The 12356-nt window shown below is 34.4% G+C and overlaps 1 long non-coding RNA gene across 1 annotated transcript; it reads right to left on the bottom strand.

Annotated features, from left to right (window-relative positions):
• Positions 1-11185: 11185 nt before the first annotated feature.
• On the bottom strand, positions 11186-11796 carry LOC130047388 (uncharacterized). The gene is made up of 2 exons (XR_008796280.1): positions 11625-11796; positions 11186-11515 (listed from the first exon to the last, which is right to left on the bottom strand). It is a non-coding gene; the product is annotated as an uncharacterized LOC130047388 (long non-coding RNA).
• Between the last annotated feature and the right edge of the window lie 560 nt (positions 11797-12356).

The raw sequence follows: 12356 nt of genomic DNA, 5'->3' as shown, positions 1-12356 counted from the left end.
GGTTTAACTTTTTTCCACAGGTCTATGAGCTCCAACTTATTTAGGATACTATTTAAAATATTCACACTTTTGTCTTGTTTATTTTCATCTAAAGAACAATTGAAATCACCCCCTATGAGCATGTTCTCTTGACACTCCGCATGTTTTTTTATCCAAATATTCATACGTTTAAAAAAGCCATACTTTGCATTTATATCATTTGGTGCATATATGTTTATTATTGTTATAATCTTGTCGTCAAATTTAATATTTAGTAGTAACTTTCTTCCATCGTTAGATTTATGGATATTCAATATTTCATACGCCAAATTCTTTCGAAAAAGAATGGAGACCCCTCTACTGTAGGGCGAGTCTGAATAACAATGTATTGCTTTTCCAAACCATCTAGCATTATAAGCAATAGTATTTTTTTCAATATAATGCGTTTCCTGTAAAAGAATAATGTCAAAATGACTATCTGAAATCCATGTGTTTAATTTAGTACGCTTTTCAGTGGTATTTAGCCCTCTACAATTAACAGAAATAAATCTCAATCTATTCATTTATTGGCTGTTTACTTTCCTGACGTAGACTTGTTGCTGGCTCGGGTTCCGCTCCGTTGCTTCGAATTTGATCTGTTTACCTGCATCTGTCTCGCCAGATTGTCTAGCATGCGTCCGAGCTTGTTTTGGCCGGGCCATCGCTGCATAACAGTATGAATGGTTCCTACATTGTTTAGCCCCGTTCCCCAGTATGTGTCCCACGTTGCCTCGGCCAAGATGTTGGTTTTCTTGATTTTACCAAGCGCCTCGCGGAATTCTTCACACTGCTTGATTTTGGACTCCAAAATCTCCCTCATAACTTCATCCCGAGAATCCAACCATGCATCGGAGACAAGGATTTGATTTCCAATCCGTTTTGCGTCGAGAGCAGTCTCTGCATTACTTATGGATTCCGCTTTGTTGAGATCGCCAGAACGAATTGCTTTCACGTGTTGAAAAGCTTGTTCGGCAGACGAGTATGTTGCCCCAAAAATTTTCAGCTCCGTGGGGAAAAAGTTGGATAACGGGTTATCCTGTCCCGCAAAAGCCACCACGTCCTCCTGCTCTGTCACATATAGTGTGCATTGCTTGGATCCCGGTGAATGTCCTGGCTCCTTGCAGATCCTACAACATGCCTCATACTCACAATTGTTTTTGTAGTGATCGTCCGCCCAGCAGTTAGTACACTGCTTTTTTGTCTCCCTGCTGGGTTGACCCTTATGAACGATGGTACATCTTAGGCCCGCACAGGTAGTAGTTCTTGGTAGAAATTTCCCGTCCATGGGCGACATGTAAACGAACCTGTTACCATTATGGAAATCAGTCATCCTGTGTGAAATGGGGTGTCTGATCTTCTCTAGCTTGATGTCACTTGTGAGCTTTGCACCATGTTTTTCTAACATTTTAGATACACAATTGTCATCGACAGATATTGGTAGGCCTTTGATAAGCACTCTTATCACTTTCTCATTCGGATTTTCCGTTCCTGCTGAATATGGGTTAGTATCAAAAACCTGGATAGATCTACTTCCCAGTTCAAAACCAGTATTCACAAGTTGCATCCTGCTTTCAGGCGACTTAACATAGATTCGCCAAAGGTCTCTGTCGCGTTGCACACAGTAAACATCGTTCACTTTAGCACTTGCTGCTACTGCAATATCATAGTCCGATATATATTTGTTCTTTTCAGTCTGAATATCCCTGTTTCTTAAGTACACTGGTTTTTGTGTACATTCCATGGCCATACTTGGAGTTGTACACGTCTGGTAGAACACACTTAGATTAAGAGCGTGAGCTGATCGTGAGTAGATACTCAGTATTCACAAAGTAAACACAGTATAAAACATACAAAAATTCAGAAAAACACTCCAAAAAGACTATCCTGAGTCAGAGTATATACGCTGCACACAAACGGTACCGATTTTTTTTTGCAAATCCCATAGAATTGTGCGAAAACTGTCAAAAACGACGGAGCAAAAAGAACACAGCCGTTCTTCTCTTGCTCGTCACGTGACCTTATATCGCAAATTTTATTGTAAAAGAATATTAAGTAGCCACTAATACTTATTATTATATTCATGTAAAAATCCTAATGAAAAGAAATTCAAAATACGGCGCTCACGATATGTGCAAAGGAACTTGTGATCTAGCTATAAAATATATCCGAGTCAGGGTGGGATTTAGTCTAGTCAATCTAGCTCAAAAATGAGCAAAACCTCAAACTAATTGCAACAGAAATGAAATTTTGATTATTCATGCAAGAAAACACATGCAAACAACATATTAAAAATGGGCTTTTGTATTTCCATGGGAAAATTGGAATTTTGGGGTAAAAGGATGTGTTTTTTCATGAAAATCGCTAAAAACTGGAAATTGAAGAAAATGTCCATTTTATGTAACATACAGTAAAAATAAGTTTCATATCTCAAATTTCAACCCGGAAATGTTCGATTAATTTTTTTTACAGCAGAATATATTCTTTCCTTGACTGTAATTTTTGGGTAAAATCTTGCTTTTTTGAATATAATTGTTAAAGATTGAAATTTTATGAACAAAACCCACATTTTGTCATACATTTGAGTCTACCAATAAAATATTTAAGTTAGGATTTATTTTAAAAACTGCTCAACAAGAAAGATATATAGATTATTGGCAATATATATGAAAAATACCATTTTAGGTAGGAAAACCTACCTTTTTCTAAAACAAAAATAGTGAAAAACTGGAAATGATAGGAAATGACTGTTTTATAGAAGAGATGACATTGATCTTATAAATTTAAGAATAAAACGTCCAAATGCACAACTAAACTTTTCTGCACCAAAATTTATTTTTCCCTTGCCGAATTTTGGGCTGAAATCTTCATTTCCCAACAAAAATCGTTAAAAACTGGATTTTGGAAGAAAATACTTTTTCCTGTCCATTAGGCATATATGAGTTACCACATGAAGATTTATACATTAAAATAAACTGTTAACACAAAACAAGTGTCCCTTCAAAAATGGTCTGTAAAAGATGACCTACATTTTTGCAGTTACTCCCCTTACATCGGAAGTTGGAGGCGCGCTTACCATTCCGGTCCTATGTTTCACATAAATACATGTAGTATTTTAAAACAAACAGTGTATAGTAAAGCTTACGTTACCAAATTCTTTATTAAGCTGAGTTTTAACAGTTTGTACTACATCTATGACGAAACAAGGTTCAGTTTCTTCGATTTTATAAAGAAATCTTTAATACGTGCACTTCGTCAAGTTCTGGAGTTTGGGAAAGAGGGGGGGGGGGGGTTATAGCCGTATTTGATGTTTAGTTCTATTCAAATTATTGTGCAATTAATACCGAGAATTTCAGGAGTAATCTGTTTTAAAAACAATGGATACATAGAATTAAAAGCAAAATGAATCAGGCACGCAGCATCGTAAAAAAGGGGGGGGGGGGAGGTGTGTGAAGATAATTTCACAATATTGCCTGAAAATCGACAAGTAAATTTTAATCCAAAGTTATAAAAATCCTTGATGGTGTGTGTGGTGGTGGTGGTGGGTGGGGGTGGGGGTGGGGGCTAAGGTTGTTCTCTCAGTTCAATTTTACACTTCCACTGTGTACAGTTCACGACAATGCTATTTAAAAAAAAAAAAAAAAAAAGGGGAAGGAGAGCAACCAATCTGTCTAAAAATCGACCTCTGTACGTAAACATTTATCAACTTTGCATGTAATGATAAAAGGTGTAGAGCCATTATTGCTACGTGCCTGATAATTATATAAGTGATCATTTGAGTAATTGCAGTATAGTTCAGTCCATGTTTTTACAAGTACAACGGATAGTGTCACAATTTGCCTTGCATTTACAGCGAAAAACGTTCAAAAGTTTATCTGGCGCGACTTGTAATTTAGTTTTAACGGATACAAGAATTGCTGAAAGCAGTGATAAGCCCCAATTCGAAGGATCCAAATTAATCATTTCTTTAGTCCACTCTATGACTTAAAAAATTCTTGCAGTGCTCCTTTTCTGCAGCTGTAGTTAGTAGTTAATGGCAATGACTGAACTTATAAAAATGATATTGTGTTAGACAATTCTTCACATAGCAAATCTCCTATAAGTGTCTCTACGGTATTCCATTGTACAAAGTCGATATGACATCGACACCAGAATATATCATTTTCTCTATGAAATCCTCATATAGGAAGGTGAAGATAACGAACAGTGATCCATCTCGTAACTCCTATAAGCAATACAAAATAGAGAGGTGGGCAAACACGGACCCCTGGATATACCAGAAGTGGGATCAGATGTCTATGGGCTATAAGGAGTAAGCACCCCCTGTTGACCGGTTTCACCCGTCGTGAGCTATATATCTTATTAAGGCAAACGGAGTTACCCTTATTCAATATCATTGTGCCAAAAACGGCCTAACAATCTATATGAAACAAGTCAGACAGATTTGACCCAATGATAGGTTGTATTGGCAAAGTAGATTGTTATAACGACCATATAATTCGCGAAATGCTGACTTTAAACGAAACAGTTGAAACCCCTTCACCATCAACTTGTTTGTTAGTAGCCTGTCTCCATTTAAAAACTAATCATATACAGAATTTTTTCGCGATTTGTCTACATTTTGACTATACAGGACCTGTTCCGATGCCGAACATTCTTGACGTTGTGTCGCATCCTGTGAATGCATGTAGAAAGGGAAAGGATTGACAAACTTCGTTTCCTAAAAAGACGTATGGTTTTAACGATATTCTTCACTTATATTAGGGGCAAGATCAGAAAATTAATGTCTCACAAAAAACTAAGTTCACATAGTTTTCACCAAGAACCCCCCCCCCCTTTTTAAAACTTAATATGACAAATGTTGAAACTAATCGAACAACAAGAAAAGAAACGTACGATTATAAATAACACTCTGTATACCTCTGTATACCTTTTCTACTGTTTATTCACAAATGAAAGTGTACATCAAATCTATTAAATGTTCATTAATATGTTTTAAATATTATGTGGTATTCAACAGTCGCTTGTCTTTTTCCTTTTTCCACTAAAGTGTAATCGATGTCGGATGACAGAAACTTGCGGGAGTTTTTATTCCCCTCCCCCTAACTATTTGAATTTAAATTTTCATCCGACATTGATTTCGTCCCTTAGGGCAGTTATGTTTATTTCAGAGTTCGTTGCTATTTCAGTGCTTTATATATAGACATTTTTTTGTATGATCCTCTAAAATTTACGATAAATAACTGTATCGTGTGCCAGCGTGGCGAGAGTTCCATCGTCATCGAAAACAAGTGTTGTCTTGAATAGATGGCCGGGCGGTCTAGCGCGCTGTTCGCATGCTGCTAGGAGATATGGTTCCGCAGGTCGTGAGCCCAAGACTAATTAAAAAGAGTAACTACTCGATTTTACATCAAATCATGATACTATGCGCAAGTGTTTACTTACATTGATTTTTATTATTTATATTATCAATGTTTTATTATCATTATTGTTACCCATGAATGACTCCCCAAACCTGAATTTGAAGAAGAAAAAAGCAAAAATACTTTACTTACTTAGTTTTATAAAAGTTTTTAATACAAAACGCTTGTTCAAATGACGAAGATACAAAATAACTGAAACTTTTGACCCGAGTGGCTTTCCATACTTTCTTTTTTAACAACCGTAATTCCCCCTTGTAAATTGACACTAATTCTTTAAAATTTCATTTATAATTGATTATTCATAACTTCTAAAGCAAATAATGTGTTTTATAATTAAAATTAATTCAGTAGAGGGTCAAACAAAATATTTTGAAGCTTTATTCGCGAAAGTTCCCCGGGAATGGAAGTCGGCAAAGAATATGAGATGCTGAGCAATATTGTATGTATATAGAAGGTCTTAAAATCACCTTTTTAATACAACTGTTAAGCTGTTTAATTGCGTTTTTATTACATGCACTTTAGATCGCTGTGTATAACTTTATTCCGATGACTGTTACAGTTAAGTTACTCCCCTTTACGTGTACGGCGTGCCGTAAACACCACAAAATATCGATGGTTTACTAAAATAATTAAGTCTAAATTTTAAATATTTCCCATTGTCCGATTTTTTGTATGTTGTTAATCACGCTTTTTTTTTTTTTTATCAAATTCCGTCGAGTTTGTTTCTGTTGCAATTACTTTGAGGTGATTTGCTAGATTGACTAGACTAATTTAGGCACGTAGAGCCAAAGGGGGATGGAGGTGATGCCCACTTGTTTGTCAGTTAACCTTCAACTTGAACCCCCTCCTTTTTTGAAAAAAAAATAAAACGATCCTTCATGACTGTATGGGGTTAGAAATATTGTAGGTAATAACTATCTATACTTCTCTTATTTTCATCAGAGAATGTACTCTGAAAATTATCACACATTTATCATTAACCAGTCAGTATTGTTTCAACCGATTCGGAATAAATAGGATCTTGATCGATCTTCGATCTTCATCGTCCTCCGTTGAAAAATCGTCGATGTCAGGTTGGCATTGAGTTCAAAGTGATATCCTTGTATAATAAACTATGGTTCCCCATTCAAAAACTCCACCAGTTGCAAATAAATCGTCTATGGGTTTGCTTTTCTTTTGAATCGCAAATCTGATCGTAGTCTCCTATGACGTCACAAATTCGGGGAATCAGGAACGATTTTCTTTTCAGAAAACTTTTGCACTTCGATTTCTTGGAGTTAATATCATTATCAATCTTTAAAAAAATTATGAGGAGTCTAATGAACAAAGTTGATAATTATGGAGAGAAAAGGTAGTGTTAAAAAAAGTCTCATATGGCCTTTAAATTCAAATTGCAATGCTTGTGTCAGACTCATGTTTAATGCCTTGTCAAAATATCTAGCATATAATTCAAATTTGGGAAAGACTTAGGCTGGGTTCTGACTTTCCTAACCGTCTATCCGTCTGTTAGCTTTTCCGTGTCCGGGTCATATATTTCACATACTGTGAGACCTAGCATTGTCAAACCTGGTTAGATGCTGCATCTTTGGAGAAGTGTGTCGAGACCCCAAAAAAAGTCATTATGGCCAACTTCTGGAGTCATGGTTATATACTGAGAGAGTTTGAAAACGAAACACTGGGTATTTTTTTCCTTATTTTTCATTTCATTAATTTGAAACAAATCATATCTTCGATCATATCTGAAAGTCTTATATCCATCAAAACGCTATTGCTATTCCATGGGTCAATTGGGTGTCTGGAATTTCTGGTTTGATTCATTGATACCGAGTATGTCCACCATTAGCGCTTCGACGGCGCGTAGGCTATGTTCCATTGACTAATAAATGGTTGGAATGTTTCTTTTAATAGTATGCCACTCTTCAAACAACACCCTTTCCAATTCGTAAATTCTGCGTCTGAGGCTGGCGGCTGTGCTGTGCACAAAAACTCGTCACAAACATCGGATTTAGGTCTTCGGACATGGTGGGCCAATGGTATTGATGCCATTTCTTTGAAGAAAATTCCGTGTCAATCTCGCAGTGTGTGCGCCATTGTCTTGCGGAAAAACCAATATGTTGCCTTGTCTATGCTAATGTATCAATGGTGGTAATATAGGCTGCAGAACGTCGTATTTTGACGTTGATTTAACCCCTGTGGGGCCCACTGCACTCTGTAAGGTCGATGGTTGGGTTTGAGTTGTAAACCTTTGTAGGTCTTTTGCAAATAATCCCATGAAGTTTCAATATGTGAGAAACTGTTCTACGGTAAATTGGTCTGCAATGGCGTACAATTGTTTGCCTGTCCGTAGTCGCTGCATCAGTAAACATATTACGCAAGTGGCATTGCCGTATGAAGGACGTTGACGTGTTGTCACAAATGGTTGGTCAGATCTTGGGTGATCATTCATGGACCCTGTTTGGGGATGACGTCATATCAGTCTGCTGATCGTGAAAATGGAAATGTTAAAACGTTAACCTATTTCTTGCTTACTGACGCCAGCTAGGACCATTCCGAATGCTTGATTTCTAAAAGCATTGATTAAATGTGTCATTGTTCAACTTTCTATTTCTTATCAGTTTTACATTTCCCATCGATAACGGAGTTGTTTCACGATTAAAAAAGTTATTTTTGCCTTTTCGTTGCTTTTGAATAGCTTCTGAAACTTTCATGCAAAGCTATCCATAGTGTGTTAACAATTGGCACGACTTACACAGGTAGTCAATTTTAAACATCAGGCTGATGTATGGTGGAGGAATTTCTGAATAAGTTTCGCAGTTTTATTAAATATATATTTAGCAAAAATAGATTTTGCTTTGTTTTTTAGTCCACTAGGGATCGTGTCTAGGTTATATATTTGATGGGGAAGTTGTGTCGTAACCCAAAAATATGTCACTGTGGTTTCCTGGAATGTTATCATTATGGCTAAACCCTCATCTCATTTCTACTAAGACTCAAAATTGAAGAGGAGAGCGCCCTACAGTAACCCCTGCTTTTGTTCATCAACCAATATTAAAGACACCCGTCATAGTTTTGATGTGGACCTTTACAGTTTGAAGTTGCCTGATCAATGTCACGTCAGGCAGAAAAGCACAGGCTGAAGGTCACCTGGAACATCGATCAGTTGTATATTCAAAAATTAGGGGGAAAAGATATATGAATTTATAACATAAGTCTTTTGAAGTAAGTCTCCTTACAGATTTCAAAATACCGTTTTTATACACAGGTCATATTGTGGTTTGGTGCAGTGTGTTTGTGTGTTCATCAGCACTTTGTTGGTAAGATAAAAACAATAATTTTAAAGACTACGCCTTACGATCATCAAACTTGGTACATATGTCTCCATTTTATACAACAAAAAGTACACCGTTTTTCAAAGTCAATCATACATATACAGTTCAAACTCATATTGTAATTATGATAGCACAAAAGGAAATAAAACAATACTAATGAGGTTAAGATAATCAAAACTTGAATATTCAACCATCATCGATGGGTTGTTTATGATAATGCGCAGCTCATCTGATTTTCTGTCTGTATATCCGTTATCGCATTGAGGGACGATAAAAACAATACTAATAGACCAAAGATAATTCAACATTGTCGTCAGGGTCAATGTAATATCTTATGGACATGCGGGTCAAAGTCATACTTTCATTAATATAATGAAAGAAAAACCAGTGATATTAAAGCTAGGCTAATCAAACCTGGTGCAAATGCTTCCTGTAGTGTTAGTGCTAAGTTTGTTTTGAAATATAATAATTATGCTTCTCAAGTTATTCTTTAGTGAATATGTCTTCAATTTGATGTTTAACAAAGACATCTTAGAAGTTGAATATACTCTCTAATATTACGGAAAGTGTCGAATGAACACAGTCAGAGCCATTTGACAATTTAAATACATTCTTTCTTTGAATATTGAATATACAACGAATATATTGCTGAATATTGGATTGACATTTTCAGTGTGGGCATACATGTAGTTCTTAATTTGAAAGGTTTCGGTATGTACTAAGGTAGTGCATGAAAATCGAAGATAACGAACATTGATATAATGCATATAATGAAAATTGAAAAATTAATGACAACATCCTTCTTTTTGGTGTCAAACTTGTTGACCTTGTTAATTGTTTCTGTGTTGCCACCAGGAACATTGTGTTTCACAAACACAACTTTTTAAAGGATGTTCTCTCCTGGTTTGAATTTTTTCAGAAGTATTAAACTTTTTGGATAAACCATTTTAACTAATACATCTTTATCCGAAAGACATTTATGGGTATTTAAAACACAAAAAAGAATATGTTATTGTGGACTTTATAGAATTACAGCCCCTCAAAGTATCCCCTTTGTTGAAACTGAATTTTTCATGAAAATCACCAATTTTCACAAGAAACACACTATAAAACAAATATTAAGGACAAAATAATCTTTACTTTGTTTTATTATATGAAAATTAAGCATAATTGATTATTTCAATAACTTTAACTTAAAACATATCACCAATTCTACAAAAAATCAAGTATTAATTAACATAATTGGATAAAACATCACACAAATTTGAAGACCTATTGTATCAAAAAATTCAACCTAGGGAGAATATCTGTATCAAACTTTTTCTGAAATTACTAATGTAGATTTGAATCATATTTTTGCTTAATTTAAGGATGGAGTCTTGTCAACTTCATTGTAATTAAAAAGTTTTCATTTTTTCACAGAATGTGTATTAAGATAAACTTAATTCAAAAAGATGAAGAAACCATGGGGTCATCAGCCTTGATTTTGCGTCAAAGTGAGCGGAAGTTCACTTTCTAGAAATAGCACTTTTTCCGGATAAAATTGCAAAATTGAACCATACCTTACACAAGTGTTCATAGAAAAAATTCTTGATGTTGATTTTCAAATATTTTAGTATGAATATACAGTATGATATAGCAATTGTATATTATTGGGAAATTTTTATTAATATATACCCCAAACTTGTTCCTATTCTAATTCGAATTTCCTCTGCCTAATTTTAAAATTTTACTTTTTAGAGCCAAAACAATAAAAGTTCTTATGAAAATTATACAATTACCATATATTTACAAATTCCTATAATTTTGCCTAAAGATAGGCAATTCCTTTTAGTTTATTCCTCAAGAAAAAAAATTGCAGGTCATCGCCCATTTAAGAAAGTAATTTTACTTAAAATGATGAGATTTATTTCAAATTCAAATTTTACATTCATTTAAAGCGACTACATATACAATATCAATAGTGTTATAAGCAAATTATCAGTCATAATTTGCTATGATGCTTTGAAAAATATGATTTTTCTTTTAAAAACAACAATCACAAGCTAGCTTCTTTCGTGGACTAGAGTTTTCAAGCAGTCTAATCCGAATTTTCTCCATCATTAGTTCTTAAAACTGAAATACAGTTCTTCTTAAACTTATTTTTAATTATAACTTAGTTTGATGCATTTTAATGAATAAATACACATTGTGTTGAAATTCAATCGTTTTCATTTGAAATGAAAATGGAAATTTAATAGGATAATTTCATTTGGTACATTAATTTGTATCAAAATTCAGAGAACAATATCACAACCGTGTACATCATTACTGATGCAGTTTGCACATAATTTTTGCAGTTACTTTCCAATTCTTGTAATAATTTCTCTCTCTTTCTCTTTCTCTCTTTCTCTTTCTCTCTCTCTCTCTCTCTCTCTCTCTCTCTCTCTCTCTCTCTCTCTCTCTCATAAACAGAACATGTTAAATTGAGTATAGTATACAATAAACATTCATATTTGTTAACATCCATACATTGCTATTGTAAATGCAGAATTACTTTAGTTTGAAATTTTGAAACAAAATTAAGAGGAGCATCAATTTTCCAAGGATTGACTTCTACATTTTTCATTTTTGCTAAACATATTTCCATTAACATTTTCGATTTCTGTTATTTCTGAGTCTTTTGCTGTTATAGGTATTTTTGGAAAGGTATAGGTGGAGAACTTTTCTTCACCACACACGGCAGCTGTGTAATATGAGAATCTCTAGCTGGAAAATGAATTAACACCAAAATACAATACATGTATTCATTTAAGAACCCCTTTTCTCAACTGAACAATCAATTTGAATATTGGACAGGTAGTAAAAAGTAACAAACCTAATCCTTTTGATTCCAAGTCAAAGAATACAACAGGAAAATGTTGCTGGCTGGAGTGCTGTTTGACAGTTGGCTCTGGTGCATGTACCATTGTCATATCAATCTCATCAAATGCAATCTCACACTTGAAATTTTCTCCTTCTCTCATCTCCATCAGTACTGTTGATTGCTAAAATTTTGATAGTCATCATTATCTAGATTTAATGAAATGTTGTGATGAGAAGTTTTTTTTTATTGGGAAATTAACTCTTCTGCCAGTTCTCCACTGTGAATTTTTTTTGCAATTTCAATGTAATAAAACATTGAATACTTATGAGCATCTAAATGCTTATCGTCCTTTCTACAGTAATTTAGCCCATCCAAAACAGTGGGCATCTAAGTGACATTGGACACATCTGATCAGTTCACCATAGAGAGAATTATTATTTCAATATAAAATGAAAAGCATTCTATCCCTTCATTAAAACACTTCATGAATGCATTTTCACATTTCAAAAATATCTATAATAGTTAAAAATAATTGATTCTCAAAACAATCACTTATTTAAAAAAAAAAAGCCTTCTGCAATTTGTTCATGATCAACCCCCATTCCATTCAATAAGAGCAATTAAGATTTAATTTTTTTGAAATCCACATCATACATTATGATTTACTAATTTTAGACCTGACTGGGACACCATACTTTTCCTCTCCAATTATAAACACATTTAATACAGTGCTTTTGTTGATAA

This window comes from Ostrea edulis, chromosome 6 (assembly GCF_947568905.1).
Source record: "Ostrea edulis chromosome 6, xbOstEdul1.1, whole genome shotgun sequence".
NCBI lineage: Eukaryota > Metazoa > Mollusca > Bivalvia > Ostreida > Ostreidae > Ostrea > Ostrea edulis.
The sequence above is the reverse complement of the archived record's forward strand: the minus strand, read 5'-3'. Positions and strand labels throughout refer to the sequence as shown.